Source organism: Cygnus olor, chromosome 7 (genome assembly GCF_009769625.2).
Source record: "Cygnus olor isolate bCygOlo1 chromosome 7, bCygOlo1.pri.v2, whole genome shotgun sequence".
Classification (NCBI taxonomy): Eukaryota; Metazoa; Chordata; class Aves; order Anseriformes; family Anatidae; genus Cygnus; species Cygnus olor.
In genome coordinates this window covers 6,502,577-6,527,916 of record NC_049175.1, presented here as the reverse complement: position 1 = coordinate 6,527,916, position 25,340 = coordinate 6,502,577, and the positions used below count along the sequence as shown (strand labels likewise).

Here is a 25,340-nt window from a genome sequence, read left to right as displayed (position 1 = left end):
TATTTGGTTTGGTTAGCTTATCCTTCTTGGCCTTGAAGAATCACAGTATTTTGTGTGTTTCCTGTATCTTTTTATCCAACTGTAGTGGTTGAAAATTAGGAATAATTATACTGCATGTGAAAATCAGAAGCTGTATGAGAACTAATTTGACAGTCTCAAAACTCTCACAGGAAAACCATTTCTGTAACTGGATTTTATTCAACAAATGTTGTCTGTTACTCAGAGCTTTCTAGAGGAATCATGCAAACTGAATATAAACTCAGTTGCTGGCTCTCTGAAGGTTTTGAGCTAGAGTGTGCTCTTTGGCTGCTGAAGGTACTTGCCAACAATTTTTATGTCTATATTATACATGTTGATATAAATTATAAATATATATATATATATATATATGAATGCTTCCACTCCCCCCACCCCGCTTTTTCTTTGTGTTTTCAGTTTTCACCTGAGCATATAGTCCTTGGGAAGAGTAATGGGGAGTGTAAGGAAAAACTAAACACAATTAAACTGGTCACATACCTCAGTTTAATAATACTAGATCAGATAGGACAGAAATAGAAAAGCTCCAACTTTGAAATCACATCACTGATTTCATCAGTATTGACTAATAACGTGCACACTTCAAGAAAAGAGTGAAACAAGCCACATCTTGTTCAATACTGTGCAGATGCCATAGGTATTAATCCATCAATTATTTCCTGTGTCTGGTTAAAGCAATTAATTACTCCCAATCTCTACCGTTAGCTGATTGATAGATTGAAGGCTCAATTACTGTACATGTGATTTACTCTTCTGTCAGCATTGCTGGGTACCAGATATACCAAAGCATTGTTGCATTGGCTTCGTGAAGACATAAGAAATGCGCTTCAGGATAGCTGGAACACCTTTTACAGAAAGCATCATTGTGACTGTCAAAAACTAAACAAGATTTCGGAAGTTTCCACGGCAATAGGAGTTATTCATTTTTAGACTGTGCTTTCTTGAGAAAGGGGATGGTGAACACGGTCATTTTATGGAGAGTTTTTCTATGCTATTCTAGTACTAATATGAATAAACTGAAAAGCTTCATTAAGAACAAGAATTTGAAGATTTTAATCTTGATAATAGAAGATTTTTCCTCTTTTCCACATCCCCTGTTCTTTTTCATTTTATTTCACTTATTATTAAAAATAAAACCCACAGCCACTCTTCTCATAAGTAAAACAGTAAATCAGGAGAGATGTGTGAAGTTTAGCTAGGTCTAAAATTAGACAAAATGCTCTGGTCCACTTCCAGTTTGGACCCTTCCTATTAATGCCAGCTCACAGTATACCTGCTTTAGCAAAAGTCAAAATGCACAGCCAGTATACACATTATTTTTTACTTCTTCCTATGAGTAGTTATTTGAGAAATATAAATGGTAATAGAACTGCGATCCATTCTATGTCTATTCTTTGAATGAGAAGTAGCGTTAATTGATTATACAATGAAGTGGCTACGCTGTATATAAGCAGGGCAGGCATCTGCTTTTCTTGGACAAAATTTTCCAAAGTGCTAGAAAACAAATCTAGAGAACAGCTTTCCAAATAAAGTGTCAAGTACATTTTTTTCTACTAGTAGCTCATCAGAACACACACCATGGGCTTCAGCTTATCAAATCAGCCACTAAAAATATTAATCTTATAGCTAAAGAGTTTGCACCTCTTGTAGTAACAGAGGTATGTTGCAATTAACAGATAGAGAACCACTTATTACACCTATCACTAACAGGTATGAACAAGTGGGTTTTCCAAAGCCAAAAGTTAACTGAATCAACCTTATTTTCCCCTCCATCTTTCAATTAACTCCAGATACACCAATCACTGTACTACCTCACAGCCCCTACTGTACACAGCGCTATTCCATAAGATAACAAATTACTCTTGAAATAATTAAGCTTATGGTCTAAAGAGTATGTTAAATATATTAGTTGTATTCTGTTGTAGAAGCTAATACAAAGTTATGTGCCTCAAGAACCATACAGAACATCATAATATTTAGGTACTTCTATAATCACCATATAGAGTACATTCTAAAAACCTCATCATTTGAAAGAGACTATAAACACATAACGCATCTATTGTTATGTGGCTCACCATCCTTCATAGCATGTTTCTTTTTCAAGTTTACTGTGGTATTTCACAGGAAAGACCTAGAACATTTGCTCTGGTTTCAGGATTCAAAGGTCATTGGTAGTCAAAAGATTTGGCAAACAAAAGTTACAGTTTACAACTGAGCAAACGTCTCAAAAGAACTAGCTTCAACTCTAATAAAAATAAGAAATATTAACAACTCCTGAACATTTTGTAATTATCAGTAGAGAAACCAAACAAATTCATTAGGTTATCAGGCAATTGCCTGAGAAAGTGACAGATGAAAATATATAATTATCAGACAGCTTATCCCTCTACATGATGTTTTCCATCTTGACTTCCTACCTTTCTCTAGGTAGAGGTACAGAAAATGTAAAAGAAGCAAATCCCTCCCTGCTTTCAGCTTTAAAAAACAATCCACATGAAAATATGACACACACTTGTGGTAGAATATGCCAGGTGAAACTAATAGCTCTAGCCAAATTTTGACAGACAGCTTCAATCAGGCTACTTATCTTACATGTGGAAGGTATAAACCAGACTGCTGCCAACTGCTTCTCTACAAGATTTTCTTCCACTTCATTCTCTACACCAACATTGCTACGGCAACAGCCCATTCAGTAGAAGTCCACTATGAAATAATGTGCTGAAGACTGATAAAGATACAGGAAATGTGTTTCTTGCCTGTATTTCCACTGCTGTGATCCATCTGCAATTGGTAGAGCAGAGTAGTTGCTGCTGTAGCTCTGATGCTCGGGCACAGGCAGCCGAGGGCTACTGCCGCATGGCATTGGGTCACTGGCAAAATTCCACCCCAGCTTGCAAAACGCAGCCAGAAGAGAAGATGTCACAGATGCACTCTGCCTGGGAACAAAGCAGCGTTTGATTAAAGCGATCGTGCCAAACCTTAGAGCTGCTATATCATCAGCACTGGTGGCTGAGCTACACTCTCCTATAGCAAAGCTATCAGGAACACTGTATATTTGCTCCCCTGCACGCAAATGGTTAACAGAACCAGTGTTACCGGTTTTCTCTTTAGCTACCTTTATAACTCTTCCATATTTCCACCCTTTGATCTGCATTTTGTGGCTGCTTTGTCCTTTAGCTTACCTATACCACACATAGCCTCAGACTTTTAGCCATGACTAAAATTTTAGTGAAGTATATTTTGCCAGCAGGAACGTGATCAGATTCTAGTTAGGGCATGTATCATTCTAGAGTACAAAGAGAGTTAAAGGAAAAAAAGCTATTACAAGCTTTTATACCACCTACCCTATCAGTCTTTCCCATTCAGGTATTTCAGAATTAATATGTAAGCAAGTGCTTTCAGTTCAGCCTCACGGAGGTTATGGTTGGATGAGGCCTCTGGAGGTTGCCTTGTCCACCCCACCTCCCCGCTCAAGCAGGGCCACCTATAGCCCTGTTGCATGCACGTAACACTAGCCTTCAGGCAGCACTACGCTGTGCCATAACCACACCATGCTACTGAATCTTTTTGCCTCCCTCTGTTTGTTTATACTCTAAGTTATATTTTTACCTCAGACCCAGGTTTCTTCTAAGCTTAGATGAACCATCCACAGTATGCCTTATCAACTCTGTTCCCTACCCCATAAAACTCTTATTTAAAAAAAAAAAAAAGAGCTGAACAAAGTCCCCCATGTCTATAGCCCTGCTCTTTGCAGAACGCCATGAAGGAAAACCTAACACCCCAAGCCAAACCCCTTTCTTCCATACACCTTCCTTTTATTCTAGAGGCCTGGACCTGATTTTGGCAATGAGCTCCAGCTGCAGCTGTTCCACCTCCACTGGGGGCTTTGAGACTGCAGATCTAATGAAATAATCCCCTGGGTTTGGCAACTCCTAGGCATCAGGAATGTAAGGAGCAACAGGTCATGGAGAAATAAGTGTCCTTTCCACCTACCTGTGGTAAACTGCTTCATGAACTATATAGTACCTGACATGATTAGAGCAAGTCTGTGTTTAGATCCTAATTCAATTAGATCCTAATCTTTGTTGCTAATCAGTTAGCTCACAGGGAAGGGCACTTCTGTTCTATGCCTTAATTAATACATGCTAATGCATATCAGTCAAGGAAACTTTATGCACTTAACCAGCGAACAGGCCTATCAGTGAAACTCTCTGAAAGCAGTGAGCACAACACCAAAGCGTGAGCAGCCAAACTGGTTTGTAAATAAAATATTTATATTTCTATCATGCATTCATGCAACTTTAACGGCCACGGGTTAGGTATCATCTTTCCAGCCCATTTCGCTTAGGAGGCAGCATGGTTTGCACATAGGCTGTGTTTGTAGACCTGACCGGACCATTGCCCTGCCTCTGCGCCCTGGTGCTACCCAGTACCTCCTGCCTTAGCGGGGGCAAGGCACGCGGGGGCCTGTGTTTGTTATGATCAGCAAGGCATCTCCTTCTGATCAAAAGGAAATCTATTCCTGCTAATAAGGGGGCTGCCACTTGCCCCACAATGACCCTGAGAAACATACAATTTTACTATTTATTATTGCTATATTCTCTACTACATCATTGAACCTTTTCTGCCAAGACTGCTCCTTAGCAGGAAAATAAATAAAAGTCCCAGCATCTGTATGAACTGCGCTGCATGTAAACATACGCTGCAGCACAACAGAGAGCCCTGGCTGGTGCAAGGCAGTCTGACACAGCCTGCCTAGAGCTCATCTCAGTGCTCAGAGTTACTCGGAGAAGGCATAGAAAGGCACACTCACAGCCTTCCATTTTCAGAAAAAAAACAACTTTAAATATCTTTATCATTCTTCCTCTAATCATTCTCTGCCAAGTTGCATATCATTGTCTTCCCTCAAACATATGTACGCGCCACGTACATTTATTTGGCTGTCACACACACATGTATTTACATATTATATATACACACACACATAAATGAGACTGTCAAAGTTCCAGCACCAGTGAGCCATGACATCCTATCATGGCGGTCACTGGGACATACTGGGGGAGATCTATCTCACCTAACTAAAAGCAGTGCAAACTCTATGGCAGAGCTCAGCACTCCAGAGTCTCTTCATGGTTAAACAGACTTTTTAATATGATCCATTAAGGACTTCAGGATGGTAAGCCACATATCCTAAAAGCACTGGTTTCTCTCTTCTGGGTATACAAATTGTAAACTTGCCAGGACAGACACCGTCTCTCTGTTCTGCTTTATACCATGCCAGGCACAGCAGGGCTTTCTGGCATGGTGGTAGTAAATAATGAACAGCATCAGGTAACAGGTAAAAAACAGCATTGGGAAAACAGGTAAGCGGCAACTAGGCAATACTAGCAACCTGGATAAAATACCACTAAACCAGAAGACAACTTCTGCATGGCAATGAATAAAAATTAATCAGGTGTCCCCGGCTGAGCTTATATTTAAAGATCAAACTGCTGAAAGACGCCATGCTACTTAGTCCATAATTTCTCCAAACACATACTTTGTTTATTACCATTAACTTCACAGGGATACATGGAAAATCCAAGTTCCTTATATTAACTGGACTATTTCCACTTTTTAATTATAAGTGTTGAACTTTTTTCCTCCTTGGAATCCAACATGAAAGGGTTTTTGTAAGCCACAACCACACTTGTCCTAATCTTCCAGGGATCTGTGAAGCCTCCCTTGTTTCCCTTTGTATGCTCAGTGAAACTCTGGAGCTTTCTATCTCCTTTAGGGCACTTACTAACAATTCTACCATTTTATTCCCTTAATCTTAAGCTTTTTGTTCTCAAAGTATGGAATCAACTTTTTTCCCCCAGTAATTTTTGATTCAGTTTGTATTCATTTTTATTGGTTCAGAATTTCCTTCCCTTAGAGATTACGAAACCTTATCAGAACAGCTTTATTAACTTTACAGAATTTTTATTTTGTATTGTATTCTTCCCCCACTTTTTATTGATAGAATTTTCTCTTTTTAGTAAAAATGTCCTCAGAAGATTTTTTTTCTAGCATCACAAAGACCTCACTATTTACTAATATGCTCATGCATTTAAAAAATTTATAATTTTAAAAGAAACTTAACATATCATTCTGATACCATTTACTCTCATCTTCCATGGATGAAATATTTAAAGGCTCTAATGCAATATTCTGATTAATATTAAAGGATATATCTCAGAGAGTATAAATTTGCTTAATGTCAATGAAATAAATCTGCACCATTTTGTACTAGTAAAAAAGAGGGACTTAAATCTTTACAGTGGAGAATACTGATAAATTGTTGTTGAAACAAAACATTCCCTGTATCAGTTCTCCATGGTATCAGAAGATTATCAGAGATTCTAAAGCATCATAAAAAGGAGAACCTAAAATAACTGTCAGGTCCTTGCCTTTTTTCATTAGTCACAGCAATTTCAAAGAGAACCATCTAAAACCCTAAAGATTATCAATAAAATTCTGTGTCACACACCTTGTTTCATCTTTTTTCCCTTCTTTTTGATACAGAGAATATCCCACACCTTTTCAAAATATGTCAGTCCAGGGAAATCATGTAATGTAGCTAATGATTTCATCTGAGGCACACCTTAGTGGATGTACATCACCATAATCCCAAAGATTATAAATGATTGGCCTTCAGCAAAACTACTTCTCTGCTGAATTCTTACCCTTAGCAAAACAGTGTTTCTTTTCAAGCTCAGTTTGGAGGTTTCTCCTTGTCCTTTTTAATATTGTTGAAAATGACAGGGAAGGTTGTTTTGGTGGGATTTTGTTTTCTATATTACAGAGAGAAGTATTTATACTTAATCTATGTTTCCAAGAAAGTAAATTACCATTCTCAATTCAAATGGATCTTGTGTTTACAGTTGTTTTTGCATTTTAATGCAGTCATTAGACACATGAAGTAAAGACAGTTGGGGGGGGGGGGAGGTTTGTTTGTTTGTTTTCAGGGAGTATTAAACAGAGTAGGTAGTCCTAATGGTATTTTCTCTGCTTTCTCTTCCTCTGTTCCTCACAGGTCCAATTTCCAGTGGTTTCCTAACTACACTACATCCTACGGTGCAGTAGAGAAGTTCCTTCCCTGCTCTTTTCATTTCATGTCAGGCTTGTCACCAGTAGCTTTCTGTTGTTCCTCCTATTTGTCCCAAAATTTGTTAGTTACAGCCAGGACAAAAAAATAAAATAAAAATTCAATTTATCTGTTTTACTGGAGTGATCTACTGTCGAAATTAAGATCATTGGTGATGCTTTAATTTTCACAGCTTAAACATAGGAAATCAGGACAGCTAGCAGAAGTCTATTCAACTCCACATGAAGCATTACAAAGGAAGGGTACTTCTTAAAGGAAGTAAGTATTACTTCCATAAAGGTTTAAAATACAAATGAACCCAAGACTACAAAATGATAATTTCCAGGTTACATCAAAGATCTTGTAAAATATACGTAAAGTGTGAAAAAAGGAAAGACTTCCTCTTCTGGGAGGGGAGCCCACTGGAAGGGCTCACCCAGAAAAGCTGTGGAAACTGCATGTTTGGAGCCTTCAAAATGCAACTAGAGAAAGCCACATTTGCCTTGATGAGTATTGGTGACACTCCTACGTCTAGCGGGAGGCTGGACTACATATTTCCATGGGTACCTTCAACCAAGATTTTGTCTTTCTAATACTCTTTCTAAGATAAGGAAGTGGGGTGAGCAGGGAAGGGGCAAAATGACATTATCCCCAAACCCTCCAGAGTCTAGCTGGGAGTCTTAGACTGAAAGCTCTAATGATTAGTATGTGGATGAGTACAAAGTTCACTATGGCTCTGCAGAAAAATTAGCATAACATTGTCTAGATCATTTTTAACATGCTTTTGTTTTAACTGACACCGCAGAAAAACTTTTTAGAAAATACAAGCACAAATAGGTTTTTATACCTCAAGTTAGCTAAATGCTAAAATAACCTTGGTTATTTTCTAGATCTTTAAAAGTACAATAGTAGTGTCTGCAGGAGGGAATACCTTGTTACTGATGTCTACAATTCCTGCTATTGGAAAAAAAATTACTGAGCATCATGAATAGCAAGGGTTCCCTGTGATCTTCCTGAAAAGGGTTTAAATGAAAGCAACCCTTCACTAACAAAAAAAAGCCTGGTCTGATGCACACAGTTGCTCAAGCAAAGCTCAGAGCCTTAAACACCACATGAGGTAACAAACAAAAGTCTTAAATACATCTCATTCTTGCTCTCTCACAACTGATTTTTGCAGAGGACAGAAATGAACAGCATTAGGTTGAACCCTAGATTCTTTGGTTTCCACAGAAGCATGATGTTTCTGCACTGCACTGAAACACCCTCTTTTTCTGCACAGGCAGACCATGTATGTATCATGCCACAATCCCCTGAAAACAATCTGGTGTACTTCTTTATTACTTAGAACGTTTTTAAATGCTATTTAAAAGATGAAAACCTTCCAAGGTGCCTGATTCAGTAGCTTATTACTACAAGCCTCAGATTCCATCTCTTCTTTTATCACATTCACAGGGTATAAGAGAGGAGGCTGAATTTGAGTTTCAAAGGCTGAAATAGGCTATATTCAATTTTATTTCAGTAAGAGTTCTCTAGAGAAACTGCCCATCTCCTGAGGGCAAGGGAGAAAAAAGCAGCCTGAGATGCACATAACCCACTGGTACAACAAAATTCAAGGAGCTTAATATCTATTTTAGTCTCCCCTGAAAATGCTGAGTGTGATGTTGCTGATACTCAGCACTGGGCTTCTGATACCTGAAGGTGAGCTCCAGACAGCCACATTTTCTGCCAAAGACAGCACTGGGACATGAAGTGTGGTCAGAGGCCAGATACTTTGTCACACTACATCTTCCTCTGATGATACTCCCATTAAAAGATGTGGTTAACCATCTGGAGCCAGATGATTTGTTCCAGGAGCTTTGCATTAGTCTGTAACTACCTAAATCACACATGTTCCAGAAATTGCTCTTTCCATCTTTGAACTGGTACATAAATGAAAGTGGTTACAAGGCTAGAAATAGGTGGAGAAGAATCTCGTTCAGACCAAATAATCCTCCAGTTGTCCAACTTCTACCCAACCATTTTCTGTATGTAAGTAGAAGATACAAGACTAGTCCTAACAGCTGTCTCATTAATGGTTCTAACATGCTCTGGTAGTTATGGAAGACAATCGAGCTGTTAGCGTGGGTCAGCAACCTGAGTGCACCAACAGGCTCTGAAACCTGCCTCACAGGGGTTGGGTCATCTGCCTCTGTTCAAGGTCGCCTCTGTTCTGGCACCAGCAGTGGGACCTTGGATCAGACTGTTGTGAACACTGTTAAGTTCCGCCAAAGAGCTGTGCAAGAAATACCTGTGAGAAGCAACGTTGTGGTGAGGAAGGGGCAGTAGGGGTGCCTCTTCTCTTTGGCTCAGGAGGTGCATTTAAGCTCAGACCCCTGCCTCACCATTTCACTGTGAACCTTACTGCTGTCACCTCTGTCCCTCCCAAGTCTGGGTACTACTCTCCTCAAACTTCGTTGCAGACCCGACATCATTTTTTACCCCATTACATTTGCTGGATATGGCAGCACTAGTACAGAAAAATAAATAACAGGACTAGTGGAGCTTACCTGCCTGAGCTCCCATACAAGCTATAAACAACTACAGAGAGAAGTCCAGATACGCAGCACATTCTGGTGCCAGATTCTTTACAAACGTAAACCAGGGAAGGAAAAATTAATTTCCACAGCAAAAGTTAGGAGGAATATAGACCAAGGAATTAAATTATCCCTAGACTACATGAAAGAGTGAAGGGTTCACTATTCAGTCATCAGATGAAGACCCTCACAAGAAAACACTAAGTGCAAGAGAAAGTTCTCATCATACTTTCCATTGTTAGAAAAACATTCAGCAAAACTGGGAGCCAGTGAAAGATCAGTAAACCTTTTTACACCTAAGTTCAGCTAGGTGAAGATCTATTAATACCCTCTTCATGCAATAGTTGTGTTAAAAAAAAAAAAAGTGGCTCTAAGACATTTTCCCTTTAAGGCATGAAATCACATGCATTAAACTACATGACTTAGAGGGGCTGAATTTACCAAAGTTTTCCATTACTTTTGATGTTTTGTCAGCCATGTGCTTTTGGCATACTCCATCTCTAAGTGTTCAAGAAAATACCAGATGCATTCTGCCTCTGCATGTAATGCTTGTTTATGCACAAGTGTGTGTTTAATATTAAAGGAAATGAAGTTCCTTATGGCAATGTCACGTTTTGATTCTAGTGCAACACTCCTGTTTTTCCATACTGTTTTCTCATAAGACTTTTAAACACACATCAGAAATTTTAAAAATTATTTCAGTCATGAACAGCTTCTGCAGTATACTCACGCATACATGTTTTATAGAACTTGTGTGATCTGACTGCAGAGTGCATTTTTGATTAACCAGACCTAAGATTTTAATAACGAAACAGCGGGTGGGGTAACCAGAAAATTAAAACTCTTAACAGTCTCAGAGTAATACAGTCATAAATACAAGAGTTCAACACACCTCGTTTGCATTTTTGAAAAACATCCTCAACAATTTACTAGGTATTTCTGTTACCAGAAGAGGGCGATGTTTCTACAGTCTGATAAATACCTCTAAGGCTCTTACTGTATTTCACATTTTCCGGGGGGGGGGGGGGGGGGGGGGGGGAGGGTGGGCACTTACTGTCTTACATGACAGAGTCTTACCTTTCCCTTTGAAAACAGCCACTGCTTTTCTAGAAGTGATTTCTGGAAACTGTCTTCTACAGTAGTGGAAGAATGTTGTCCAGAGATTGTACATCTCCTTCGACCAGCTGTTAAACATCAGGCATTTCTCCCATTTGAAGAGAGCATCTGTAAGAAAGAAAATGGTAACAAGAGTCTTGTCACAGCCGTACCATTTGAATGATCACCTTTTGTTTCCCTGAACATTTCTGAGTCAAATATGTCCTTTCAATTAGTTACGGGTCAACATTTTGGATTACAGGGTCTTTTTTTTTTTTTTTTTTTTTAAGTATTTTATTATTAAGATTTTTTTTTTTTTAAGTAAACCTCTCCATGTATTTTAAGGGTTTAAAAAAAAAATCAGGTTTTCAAATCCATTCTCATTACAATGTATACTATTCTGGCTTAAACTGCCACTAGATTGGCATAGTATGACAGTAATTGAGGCCGACTATGTTCTGGGCTCAAAAGCTATGTTAATGAGAATCGTATCAGTCAAATTCTTGCATCAAAGTTTCAAATGTTTTCAAAATGGTAATCAAGTTTTCTTTTCCTAGCTAAAGGGAAGCTTTTGCTTCAGTTGGTGATTGCAGAAGAATCTCCAGGCTTAAGTGTTGCACCACATATGCAGGTGCTGTGATCTATGCTTAGAATTTGGTCTCTCTTCTACCTTTTTTATTACATATAAAGTCAGCTCTGGATTTTTGTGCTACTAAAACTTCTTTTTTTTTTTAATGTATATTTCTGTATATTATGTTTTCATGGAAATTATTATCCAGAACCAAAACAGCCTATTCTAGCAGCTACAATTTGTATCCACAAACATGATTAAACTTATATATATCAACCCTTCATTTCTTTCAACATTGTGTACTCAGGAAAATAAACAAAAGTCTTTGCTTTTGTAAGAAAATTGCTCACAGCACTGACATATAAAAGTTCAAAAGCTTAAACATTAGACAGATAAGTTTCTTTCAAAAACAGCAAGAAAACACATCATTTATTTCCTAAAGAATCTGAGTGCTAAGAGGGAATCCTAATGGGATAGAGACAATAATTTGGTAATTATAAGGCTAACCGGGCTAAAGTAACATCTTAAAGAGTCATAAGAGAGCAGATAAGAAAGACTAACAACTGTTCTTCATAACTGCAGTTTCAATTTTGTATACTCCACATGAATCAGTTGCTCCCACAGAGCAGAACAGTAAAGAGAAAGATCAGTTGTTTGGGGTAGCCCACGTACTCCTTTCCAGGATTCACCAAAAGCCACACAACTCTCCGGAAAAAAAGAGTAACCCAAGGGGAAAAAAAAAAAAAAAAAAAGGAAGCTTCAAAAGGAGACCATGATCACTTCACTCAAAAACTACAGAATCAATACAACCTACAAGCATTCAGGAATCAAAAGTTGATGATTTCACGTGTTTACATGGTTTGATGTACTGAGATTGAATCCCCTAAAGTTGCTGATTGATGACAGTTTGTTGAGGGCCTATACAGTCCCTGTAAAGAGCAGTGGGAAGCAAGAGAGCAGTCATCATGACAGGATATTTCCTTCATGATGTGAGAAGGAGCAGGTACTGCAGACTGCCTACAACAAGTAGTGATTTTCTAAGGAGTCTGTCTTACAAGATGGGAAAGGGTTGAACTTTTTTTTTTTTTTTTTTTGCTAAGGGAGCTTGAAATATTCTTACATATTGAAGAGGCTACTGTGTATGATTAATCAGGCCACATAAAACAAACAAAAAAACCAACGAAAAACAGTCCTAACTCTTCTTAAAAGAAGAGACACTTAAATTCTACTGCATTCACCCTGACATCCTCCTGTGGGTAGACGTCAACTATTTACTTAGTGCACATTATCTACAACGTCCCATCAATATTCTGGCTTGTTGACCCTCTACCACTTCATCCCATGACCTGCATAATGAGACTACACGTAGCACTTCAACCTGCGTAATGCCAGTGCACTGACCAACCGTAATCAGTCAGATCCAAGTCTATTCGATCTAAAATTTTGTATCTAGAAAAACATGCTAGTAAAGGTTAAAAATGAGAGGTTGGGAAGGGATAAAGGAGGTGGAAAGAGACACAAAGGCACCAGGGAAGGCAGAGATAGCAAAGCTTTGACTGCTCTTGCTCAATCACAAAGCTCCTGCACAGTGTATCTTGATCCAAGAATAGGCTGTAAAGATTTCTCCATATAGGCATAGATAGGTAGTTAATACCTGTAAAACCAGTAGGTGGCATTGAAGAGTGTATACTGTTTAGGCTTCATTAAAGACCAGTGTATTTCGTTATTTCCGTGCAATCTGTGTGGCTTCTAAAATAAAGAACTTTATCTCACTTTTTCATACATTGGAAACAAATGTGGTTTTAACTAATGGGCATCTGTGTAGTTTCAGAGAGCGAATATCTTCAGGTGGGACTCACAGGTTTGTGAAGGAGCAGTTTGTGGTTTGTCACTGGTGCAGCCGTGCAAGAGGTTATCTGCCAGCAGGGGTGAAGAACAGAAACTCACTCAATTTTCCAATTTCATTCATTTTTAAAGTAGTGAGATGTAGCAGCTGAAGGACGTAAAAAGGTGCTGTATTGAGAGGAATGGATCCAAATCGCTGCCCAAGTAGGAAAGTTTGTTTCATTTTGAAGAATTCTGTTTAGTTCCAATGAGTTTTGGATGGGGGAAGCAACTGCCAGTCTGACTTTATTTCACGCTCTCCGGACTCTTCTCCCCAGAGTACCACAGGATTTTGACTAAAAGGGGACTCAGTAATAAGAAATGGAAGGGTCTCATCTTGCCTTTATATTGTATTATCTCAGTGTACCTATTCTATTTTACCTTTGATTGAAAAATTTTCATTAAATTAAAAAAAATAATAATTGTGTATACTCATTCACAGAATAACCAAAAAAGGAGGTGTTTAAAGGTACAAGCGAACCAAAGCTTGCCTAGGAATAAAATGGAAAGCAATTACTTAAGTTTTCCTCATACCTATGTAAATCCACCGCTCAGCCTGCATCATCTTGCCCATACAGTTTTAATATTGTGGTACTCTTGTCCTTTTCAAATACTGGTAACAACTTCAACATTATTGTTTACAAGGGAAAGGTAGCTGCAAGATAGAGAAAACAGAATGAAAACACTAACTCATTTCACATGGATTATTCAGAATAATTCTAAAGGACACCCTTGGATCTGTGTTAGCTGGCTAGAAGAGTCCCTTAGAAGCTTACCTTCAGTGGGAAAAGCCAGTTGTCTCCTTAAGTATTTCATAACCTTTCTAAAGTAATAATCAACCTTGACTGAATTTGGGAAGCTTCTGACCAGACCTTTCAGAAGGCGCGAAGAGCAGCAGTGCCAAAGAGGTTTCTGATTTAAAGTAAAGCATGAACGGGTGCCAGCGGAGACTGTAAAACATTGCAAGCAGCACTGCAATTTTTCCCACTTTACAGAAAGAGAACCTTGGCACTGAATGACAAAATTCTTTGTTTAATATTACATAGGGAATCTGTTACCACTGCGGGAATAAAATTCAGATCTCCTTGGGCCCAGCTTTGAACCCAAACTTCTATTGCTTCACATGTTCAGTATCCTGCAGGACTGCACACTTTCAGTTCCTGCAGTTTCCACACTGGGAATGTGGCTTAGAGTAAAATTCTGAATTTACCATTACTTGGTAATGGAAGGTCACCACCAATACTGTTCCTTTATATCTAGATGCATAAGTTCACACAAAATACACAGAATATATTCACTACTACACTTTTCCCAAAGGTAAAATATGGCCTTCTGACTTCTCTAGAACATAAAAGGTATTTTTCAAAATTACTTAAAACACACCTCACATGCAGCGTTCTGAAATCTGTATGAGGACTGGCAGGTTTACATGTCCAAGTGCTATTCTGGCAGGGTACCAGTCAGATATAGCTGGGCCACAGGCCCAGAGAAAATAGCTACAGAATTAAAGTACACTGTGCTTAATGCATTGTGAACCATACTCTACTTGTTCAGCAAAGAGAGGGGAAAGATAAAGGGAATTGTATATCCTTTCCCATAAATAACTACTGCAATAAGGGATCTGAACGCAATATGAAAGTAAAGATCAAAAAAAGATAATTGACTCTCAGTACTATCAGCATTTCAATACTGAACATCATCTAGCCAACGCTATGGCTTCCCAATCAGGTCCCCGCTTTACCCTCGGGTTTGACTAGAACTGGCGCCATGTCTTTGAGCAAAGCAGATAAGAAAAGTGTGCCTGCAGCCCTTGAGACCAGTAGGTGTCATTTTGTAAGCAGAAAGGCATTTTGTGTGTATCGCATTACAGATGCTGTAAAGAGTCTTCTATATCCTGCAGCTGAATAGTCAAGCCTAATAACTCGTTTGACCTTTACAAATATACAAACAGGATGGCAGAAAAGATTATTTTAATCAGATCTGAATGGATATGAGAGGGCAACAAGCAATTATATAGATTATGCAATTATGCTTTTATCTAACATTTCAGCAGAAATCAAGTTAGGGAGCCAGGAGATACCTGTTGCAATTGCCACAAAACACATTCAGATTATCTTTTTAGAATGCTACATTTTACTAAATATTCGTATAGCTCCAATAGCTAAACAAAAAAACCCCTCCAACTATGACTTTAAGGTATGACAGCTCATGTCCTACAGCTGTGTCAAACTGAACTTCACAAGCTCACTGCTCCTTGCTGCACAGGTAGGATGTGTTTGTAATTTGTTGTTTCAAGATTTGTCTCCCTCTCTTGACAAGGAAGGGAGTGGTTGCTAAAGATGACAGTATAGGAAAAAAAAATAATAATAAAAGATGCATTCACATTTCAGTGGAGTAACACAAAGAGCACAGAAATACTATTTGTTGTGTTATTTCTACCTTTGCTAACCATGATCTCCTAGGGCCCGTGAGAGCTTCCATGTACAATGTATGTTAGCAATCAGAACAGATGACTACTGGGTATGCCCTAAGGTAAGCTTTGTGCATCAAAGTGAATGCAAAAAAAAGGGGAAATGTAAAGAAAGATGGCAGTGCCTGTCCAGAAACAAGTGACATAGTTAATCCAGAAAGTGATCCTTCAGATCTCATGGCCCTCAAGAGAATTTTAACCAACCATTAATGCCAGGAACTAGTTCCGGAGGGGTCAGAAAATTAGTAAAATCACTGAGCAGAAACTAATCCAAGGATAATACAGTAGAGAAGAGGGTTAGATCCTTGACTTCCTGCAGATCTCTTGGCTGTGTTGGAAATGACTGAAAAGGTTTAAAGGTTGGACTAGATGATCTTAGCAGTCTTTTCCAACCTAAATGATTCTATGATATCCCTGTCAGGGCAGAGCTGGGAAGGCTTATGGTTGTCATGTCAGGTAAGGGAAAATAAATTTATTATGCTGCTTGAGGCTGCTTCTTTCTTATTTTTAGCAGAGCCTTTATGGGGACATGCCTATGTAGAATACTCCACTCTGTTCTTGAAGTACAAAACTTATCTACCAGCTTTTGTCCATGGTTCCCTGAAGCGCACAATTCCTGCAGAATCACTGAAGTTAACATAAGACATACTTCAGAGGAAAAATTTAATTCAGGACAGGAAGACTGACCTTATGGCAGCTGTTGTGTCTGACCACATATGATTTCACTGATTTGTTTCTGCTTTTGATGAAGACAAGCTTAAGTTCTCCTTTGACTCTTGCTTTATTTCAAATCCTTTTAAATGATCCTATGGAACAAAACATGGTCATTTTTTTTCCCCCCTCGCATAGAAATTAAATTCCTGTTTCTCTGTAGCAACAATACAGAAATGCTGCTAATATGCTGGGAGGCAGGATTTGGCAATTAAAATGCATTTTTAATAAAAATTGTCATTTTGTTAGAGGATAATGCGGCTAGTAGCATAAGGACATTAACTATAGATGTCAGTGGGAAATGTAGCTTGTCTTTTTTATTTTTTTTTTTTCTTTTGAACTTCTATATTGAAATATGTACTTAAAAGGGAAGTAGTTTCAATAAAAGAAGAGGACATACTAGCTATTCGGAGTAGACACTGTACACATGCAATCTGAAATAAAACGAAAGGGTTTAAAAGGATAAGGAGGAGGCCTATGTTACTCAGGAAAACAAGCCACTGATGGATAACTGTTATTGAACCAGAAAGAAATAATGAGGCCATGGGTCTCAAGTGAAAAAGATGGGATTAAGAACAATTGCTTAGAAGACAGTGACACATCGTATGGGGACCTTTCCATTCGAAGAATGTAAAAAACACATAATAAACAAGAAGGGAGGAACTCAAGTATGTGAATTTAAGGAAATGTGAAGTAAATTGCAGCCTGAGAGACCTGGTCTAATCTGGAAGCTGACAGAACTGCTTAACTTCCAGAACAAAGTCTGTGGAGAGGTTGGATTCCAACAGACAGAAAAGGGTGCAGAAATGCACTCTGGAAGGAAGAGGAGCCCAGGGCAGAAGAAAGGAAAGAAATATGCATGCTGAATGCAGCAGCATTGCCGATCTCTGCTGAATTGAAAGATTTATGGTTGGGACTTTACGGGAAATTACAGGAGAGCTCCGGGACAAGATAAGAAGCCAGACTTGGAAATGCTTAGGAGGGGAAAATGAAAAAAAAAAAAAAAAAAATCAGAAGAGCCATCAAGAAGGGTTTGCATGAAGTGCATCTTAGATGAGATAAAAATTGCAGAATGGTATTGAAAGGAAACATTTTTCCAGCAATATTGTAAGACTGTGTTCATAGCCACTTCCTGCTTGACATTAAGAAATGAACAGAAATCATGTGCTTAGCAAAATAGCAGGTAGCTGATCAAAATGTGATGAAAGCTAACAGGGTTTGAAGACATATTTACAAGATGGCACTGCAAATTTATTTCATTCTCTTAAAGCAAATACGTCAGGAATATATAAAATTGAGCGGAGAAATCTGCCTGAATCAAATCCTTTTTAGAAAAATGCTCAGGAGCATTTACATTTCAATCTAGCCATCACTCAAGAGAGAAATGGAAAAGAGGAAGCCCACTGCAACCTCAAGAAGGGAAAGAAGAAGCTGGGAGTTTCTAGGTCTGAAGGAAAAAATTTACGTGCCGACCTCTCTGTCAGCCTTTACCAGGGATGAGAGCTCAGACTGGAAATGCAATGTAAAGACCTGTGTGCAGCCACGGAACAATGTTATTGTGTGTCTTACTGCAAACAGACGATATCTAATTCTGAATTAACTTCACTTGGGTATCAGAAATGTTAGCATTCATCAGACTAGGTGGTACAGCCCTATTAGTGGAGCACAGTTATTATTTTGTCACTTTTCCTAGGTTCATCTCTAACCAGTGACACGAAGTATTCTAGGATGCCTCAGCTTTACTTCTGAAGTCAGACTAACATTATTTTATTATTGAGTAGTTTGTCAAGCCTTCACAGCTTGTTACTTTTTCCCCTTCAACACGTCCTGCCAAAACAGGACAGCCTGGTGATAAAAACTATCAGACATGGAAAGCATAAAAGAACAAACTTTCTACATTTCATTTGATCTACCTCATGCAAATTTTCCAATTCATACACGATAACAAGATTTAGAATATCTAATTCTCAGTTACTGACAAAAAAAAAACACAAAAAACAGACCACAAAGATAAGTCTTATTACTGTGCAATACATTGCAATTTTAACTTTGGACTTTGCTATTAGGCAACAGCAATGTTGACTAAAATAATTTAATTCAATAAAAATAGCATATATATTTTTTTTTTCTCTAAGAAACAAAGTCTTTCCACATATAATATTTTGGCACATTTTCCCCTTCACGTTAGGAAAACTTCATAGACTCAAGTTTTTCCTGCCTTTCTGCAAAGCTATTTAGAAACATGTAATCTGTGATCTGCATTCATGCTGGCTTTATTCTTACATCACTGTTTAAAAGGAAAAGCAAGCCCTCGGTCTGGGGCAGTACACCTATTAAGCACAGTTGGAATCATGAGTCTGCATCAGAGGCTGCAAGTTTGACCTACCAAGGAGTGATGAACACAGGCACCAGAAATCCCTAGTTTGTCATGCTCTCTATTGCTTGTCAACCTGCCAGGCAGCTTGCCAAAGGCTGAGGCAGGAGAGCCAGCCAGAAACCCAGCAGGAATCTGTCAGAGCCCTACATGAGCTCTGCTGAAATGAAAATGGTCTGTGCAAAATGTTTTGATTTCAGTGAACCAGCAAGTTCCCATGAAGTTGTGCGTTGATTTGTTACTTTGAAGGACTGGACTGGGATGGAGGTAGTGCTTTCCTATATTCCCATAAAGAAAATAGTTTTAAGAGAAGTTTCCTGGTCAGCCTTATTCGGGCTCAGACAGTGATGCAGGAATTGTCATCTTCCCCAGGTCACCTTCAGATGAGGATACTGGCATTGCATTTTATAAACAGATTCAGCTCCTGTCTGCAGGCCAGATACCCTTTTACTCCCTCGCATTTTCCACAGAAGAGGGCATATTTATTTTGGTGCTTAGCTGTTCTATCAGTCTGGGTGTTATGCTCACATCACCAGTGAAGCAGTCATGGCTTTTCTGCCAGCCTTCCCTGGTACTTTCTTCCAGGTCCTCATCCTATTGCAGAATCACCCTTTTTATGTGGCACAGGAACAGAAGGGCTGTGCTCAGATGTAGCTTTAAAGAGAAAAAAAACATTCCCAACTAAGAGTAGAGCCTGGAACTTGAAAGTAGCAAAAGAAAAACTGCAGAAAAACTGAACCAATAAGCTGGAAATTGAGCAACTCTTCAATTTAATTCCTTTCCTGACCAGCATTTCTTTGACTTATTTGACTTCTGTGCTGCTACTAACTGGTTTAAGTGTCAGCTTAGTGGTTCTTTGGGCAGAAGGGAAGGAAAGCTGGGAACAAATGCCAGGAACGTATGCTGAGGGCCAGAACGAGCTGCAGAGCAGCCCTGGTCTTTGGCTTATCCAGTGCGCTTTGTTACTGAGAACAGTTCTTGCTCCACAGGAGCATAAAACTGAAGAGTAAAGGAGCGGCAGAGCTATGCAGAAATAAAGCCTTCAAACATGCCATTTACCCAGTGTTTTCTTAATCCCAAAGGCCCATGAGATGACTTTACGGGCTTCCAGATTTATTTAATTTTTTAATCAGACATCTTCAATCATCAGGGTTGCCAAAAGCTTTGAAATGTAACTGGAGTTTTCAGGCATTACAATAGCCTCCAGAGAAAAGGCACTACAGAAAAAAATACTAGTACTGTCAAATCAGTAACATCCATCTTGCTAACTTTAATTCGACTAGACTGAAAGTAGAGTAACCATCAACTATCACAAAGAAAACCAAACTCCTCTCAATACTAGGGGAAGTAGGAGGTAAATATTTTCAGATACACAGCTGTACCAGTGGGTCACATTGGTTTGTATAAACAGCATTCCCTGAGGTAATTAATAGGGAATAATATCTTTCTGAGCTGTCTCGAGCAGCTGGGGGCAGAGGCAGGAAGTGAATACTTGTCTCAGACTAATAGGAGTTATAAAAACCGGACAACTAATAAAACAATCTTTGAACAAACAACAGGCTTGAGCTGGCTTCGACCCAGGTACTCCTTCCCAGTGACTGCGGATGCCCAGCATCGTGGCAGTGAGTGTACAGGGACTGGTAATGGCAATCATATTCATGTCGTATATCATGCATTGAATATATTACTGTATCACTGATATATCAAAATCCATGAAACACCAAGTATGTAAAGTAAGTAAACTTGATATTAAATATTAAACTCTCCTTGTGACGAATATCTAAAAAGAACTTGGTCAGAGAGTATTGCACTCTGACAGGTCTCCCTTACTTCTACTTCCAGAGAAGAATGCTAGAAGAAGAAAAACAAAAACAAACAAACAAAAAAAACACAACAACAACAACAACAAAAAAACAACAAACCACTGTAGTTGGCCTGCGCAACAAATGGAGGCCTGGCTTTTAACTGGAGTTCTACTGTTTTGCCTTCATGTGAGACTGATAGTGACAGAAGCTGGCTGACCTGTCTTCCTGTCAGCCCCTGAAGGAAAACACCACGGACATTTAAGTGAACGTGGCTTAAAAACACATTCCACATTCGTATCTGCTCCATGTGGGCTCCTCCACCGGCTGCAGCGTGGAGATCTGCTCCATGTGGGACCTATGGGCTGCAGGGGGACAGCCTGCTCCACTAGGGGCCTCTCCACAGGCCGCAGGGGAACTGCTGCTGCATGCCTGGAGCACCTCCTGCCCTCCTGCTGCACTGACCCGGGCGTCTGCAGGGCTGCTTCTCTCTCACAATTTCTCACTTCTCTCTCCCAACTTCTGTTGCACAGAGTTTTTTTATCCTTTTTTAAAATCTGCTCTCCCAGAGGCCCAACCAGTGGCACTCATGGCCCAGCTCTGGCCAGCAGCGGGTCCCTTTGGAGCCAGCTCTGATCTGACAGGGGGAAGCTGATGGGTTCTGCTCAATGAGGCCACCCCTGCGGCCCCCTGCTACCAAAACCTTGCCATGTAAACCCAATATACATGCACAAAGAGGATCTTGCTCTGTATCATTTCTTCTTTGAGGTGAACTCTGACATCAGGGAGAAGATGTTCCTACTTCAAGGGAACTAACATTCATTTCTCACTGATATTGACATAATAAATACCCGAGTATATACCTGTGTATAAATACCTGAGGTGTGGGAGACAGAGGGATTTGGCCAACTTCTTTCAGTGTTTTGTGGGGATAGGACAAGGGGTAATGGCCACAAGATAAAGCACAGGAAGTTCAGCACCAACATGCCAAAGAACTTCTTCACGGTGAGGGTGACGGACCACTGGAACGCAGGGAGGTTGTGGAGTCTCCTTCTCTGGAGATATTCAAGGCCCGTCTGGATGCCTACCTGGTCAGCCTGCTCTACGGAACCTGCTTTGGCAGGAGGGTTGGACCCGATGATCTTTCGAGGTCCCTTCCAACCCCTTCGATTCTGTGACATGATTGGGATCAGATCTAAATGGACTGCAATAGTTGGAGTTTTACCAAATTCCCATCTATCTAAAGATAAACATGCTGGTAGATACATTTAATCTCATTTCCTTTAAATTTTTGCATAACCACACAATTCTTACATCATTTAGCAATAGCTTAGGTCAAGACCTCAGAACATCTCTGTGAGGAAAGGGCTCTCAACAGTCAGGTTGTCACGGTCCCCCTTTCGGGACCACCTTCATCACTGCCCAGAGTCATCAGCTTACACATACAGATATGGCGGGGATGGAGCAGGAGGTTTTCTGAATAAGTAACACTCTACAGATCCTGTTTTGCCATTATGCTAGCTACTATATAACCAACATGTCAGCATCAGCATTCACCAGAAAACAATTTCTAAGAAAAAAATATTTGAAAAACACACTTTTTTTTTTAAGAGGATGAAAACATATACAGAGATAAATGTATGTAACAATTCCAAAGATACGTGACAGCATGGAGTTGAGTGGGTTGATGATGAAACACTGTAATTATAAACCCTGTAATCTGGAACAGGACTAGCTGATTTCTGTAATGGCATAATTCTGCTGTTTTTAACATTACATTATGTAGCGATGGTATCTGATTAGATAATTTACATTGAGTGATTTGACAGGGGTTTTAAAATATCCTTATTGCTTTATGTATCTATTAGAAAGGAACATTTCTATTTTACTGTCTAATTATGTGATCAGGTAAGGATTCTGATCTCTGTCAGAATATAAATCCAACAGACCAGAATTTAATTACAAAGTACTTGCTACATAGTAGAGACTTAGGTGAGAATGTCTTTTCAAAATTGTTCCAAATACCTTTTTTTTTTTTTTTTTTAAATTGGAGATTTTTAAAAATTTTTTTTAAAGTGACTAAATTTTACCGAGACAGCTCTTTGATTACTCCAAACTTGCTGCTTGTTTAGAACTCTGGTCTGCCCACTTCCATTTACTTTGGCCTTCCTTTAAGAACATTTATTACAACCTCCTATTAATATTCTCCCATTGTTTCTCCTTCAGGATCTGTCAGTTTTCTTTCCATTCGAGTCTCCTCTTTCAGTACATTGCAACAATGCTTATTTTATTTTACCTTTGTGCTTTTCTCTGACCTTGCATACATAACATTTTCGCCATCGTTTCTAAACCCACAACTCACAGTTCTATTACTCTTCTTCAGACATTTCTTCAAACCAGTATTTAGCCCTCCTGTACAGACATCTCCTTAAGGTATTGCAGATAATTAAAAGCGCTGATGTTACCTTCTCGTGCACAGTTCTGCCTTATGCATGTTTATATGCACAGTGGGTAATTCAGACAGAGAGGCTAGGTTAGGAAGAATTATCTTGTGATTTCTCTACCAGCTGCAGCCTAGCATCTAAGACTATATAAAAGTTAAGAACCTAATTTAAGTGAGGTGAAATGAACCCTATCCAAAGGTACATTTATATAGCAAGTTCAGCAGTGCCAGGAAAGAGAGACCATACTGTTATGGCATATTGAAATGTACTTGTCTACACTGCTACACATCTTCAAGTTTCAAACACTTCTGGCAAGTAGCAAATGACACTCCCCTGAACAACTCCCTGGTTCTGGAGGCAGCAGATGACAAGGATCATTCCTAGAAAAAATGTGACAGCTTGAATGCTGCCCACCCAACCCTTGTGCTGGCAGGAAAAACAGTTTCATAATGTAGGCATGGGTTTTTCCACGCCAGTGGACCTCACTGCTTGAGAATGGTCCATGGCACATTTGTCTGGAGAGATGTAAGCAGTAAGTCCACTAGTATAAACCATCAATTCTGCCATTTTAAATTACTTTGGCATTTATTGAGAGACAGGTGAGAGAGCAATACAAAAGTAAATTAGAATAAAATAGTGGAGTAGGTCTTTAATTATTGAATCCTCAAGCTCTGTCATTTGGAATCAATCAATAAGGGAGTTTGCACTGAACACATTAACTTCTATAAAGTTTGTCTCTGATGTTAACTTCTTTTCGACAGCTTGACTATTAGAAGCTTAGTTTGAAATGTTTACATATGGAACCAGGATATAGCTACAAGAGCAAACATGACTGACGCATGTGAAACTTTCCATCTGAACTGTGCATGGGAATTTAGTATTCATGAGACGCACGCAGTACATCTTCATTGCTGCTGGCATACTGATAGCACCGTGCTATTTTACACTGACAACACAGCATTTTGGCAGTCCAGAATTCAAAGAGTTTGCATGCATTCAGGTCAGGATTGTAAATCCTGTCTCCCAGGAGTTTCATGCAGAGCAGCTGACATTTCAGCAATTCCCTTTCCTCCCCCAGTACAAAACTGCAATTTACAGAGGGTTTAAATCATAAGACCAGCAAACAAACTTTGCTAAATGCTACTCTGTCATTCACTTACTTCATAAGAACTCAATGAAATGTATACATCTGATGAACATAGAACATTAAGTGCAAACTAAAAATGTGCATACAGCAAGAGTTATTCTTATTCTAAGCCAGTATTACGCAGGCGTGAGATGACCTCGGAGGAAAAATATATTCCATATCATTTCTGCACAGCAATTCCATGAGTCTGCAGCACCTGAGCTAGAGTTGTACAAAAACAGTTCTTTAGGAGCCATTTTATTTCAAATTGTACACTAATGCTTTGGGAAAGACAATCTAGGCTTCTTATTTCAAATACTGAGGCTTCCAAAACATTTGTCCAGTACTTAGTTATATTCGTGGCTGTGTTCCCACTTCTGAACAGTGACCCATAATCCATGAGCTAGCACCATGCTAGACCTGAACTAAACTGTGAGGAAGCCCTGGGATCCTCACAGGGTCCTCACAGTGATCCTTCTGCTAAATCACTTTCGGTCAGGGCTGTATCACTGCTTTTAAGTTGTCAGGAAATTGTGATAATTTTTTGCTTCCCCATAGTGTCCCAAGAAACAGTTCCTAGCTACACAGCAGAATCACACATCTGCATTCTATCTCCTAGTTTATGTCTAAATGATTCTTGCTCAGTCTACATAACAGCATTTAAAAATAAACCTTATGACAAGGAAGAGGGATGTCTCAGTCTCCTCCTCCTTTCCCCTTATTCCAATTAAGATGTGGTTACACCTTTTTACTCTTACACAGGTTCTTGTACCATTCTTATTTCTGTAACATTTAATTGCTATCCAGTAATGAAAGAAACACAGCTGTTGTCTGTTTTCCTAGTTCATTTAGTCTCACCTTTCCCCAACAGAAGATTATTGACTTCCTTCTGGAAAGGAGAAAAAAAAAAAAAAAGGAACAACTGCTTTTCCCTTTCCCTTTAATCTTTATCCAACATCCAAAGACCTACTACATTTTGGCTGTTTTCCCCTGTAGCTGCATCCAAAAGGCGCTTTCATATCAACTTAAGAGGCACAGAGTGAGAGATTTTTTCAGGTAAGAATATGGGGAGGAAGGGAACCCTTTGTTTAGATCATTCTTTATCAAAACCTTCCTTTCAGGTTGAATTAGTACACTCTTAAAGAA

The 25,340-nt window shown here is 39.1% G+C and overlaps 1 long non-coding RNA gene across 5 annotated transcripts in view; it reads right to left on the bottom strand.

Moving 5' to 3' along the window:
* LOC121073297 overlaps nt 1-25,340 on the bottom strand; it is a 300,964-nt gene that overhangs the window by 187,433 nt on the left and 88,191 nt on the right. For 3 of the 5 annotated variants that reach the window (XR_005821599.1, XR_005821603.1, XR_005821601.1), the window contains 2 exons: nt 10,795-10,941; nt 523-2,972 (listed from right to left, as the gene is read on the bottom strand). This is a non-coding gene — a long non-coding RNA (uncharacterized LOC121073297). Of the gene's footprint in view, nt 1-522; nt 2,973-10,794; nt 10,942-25,340 lie in introns of those variants that run through there. The other 2 variants (XR_005821602.1, XR_005821600.1) reach the window with 2 other exon arrangements.